General features: G+C 67.0%; 1 protein-coding gene across 4 annotated transcripts in view; it reads left to right on the forward strand.

Annotated features, from left to right (window-relative positions):
* BCORL1 (BCL6 corepressor-like 1) overlaps positions 1-339 on the forward strand; it is a 63,158-nt gene that overhangs the window by 2,166 nt on the left and 60,653 nt on the right. The window lies entirely within an intron of this gene.

Raw genomic sequence — 339 nt, forward strand, 5'->3', positions numbered from 1 at the left:
GGAGGGGTCCCAAATTGAAGGGGGGGATGAGATGGGGGCAATTCCCATTAGCCCCGGCAAGCCAGGGGGGAAATCCGGCGTGGAAGCTCTCCACCCGCTTCGCGCCAGGCCTGGAGGCAAGTGGTTTGAGAGCAGAGCCGAGGGCTGGAAGGAGGGAGGCTCCAGTTACGGGGCCGGGTTTCGGGATCAGGGGCAATCCCCCAGCCCTTGGAGAAGGAGGGCGAGGGATGGCCGCGAACCCCAGGGTTCCCCCACCCTGGTCCTTAGGGGCGTGAGGAATGGACAGCAGGCCCAGCAGAGCTGGATTCGAGCGGATCGCGGCTGGGGCGTGGGGGGGCT

Source organism: Myotis davidii, unplaced genomic scaffold (genome assembly GCF_000327345.1).
Source record: "Myotis davidii unplaced genomic scaffold, ASM32734v1 scaffold900, whole genome shotgun sequence".
Classification (NCBI taxonomy): domain Eukaryota; kingdom Metazoa; phylum Chordata; class Mammalia; order Chiroptera; family Vespertilionidae; genus Myotis; species Myotis davidii.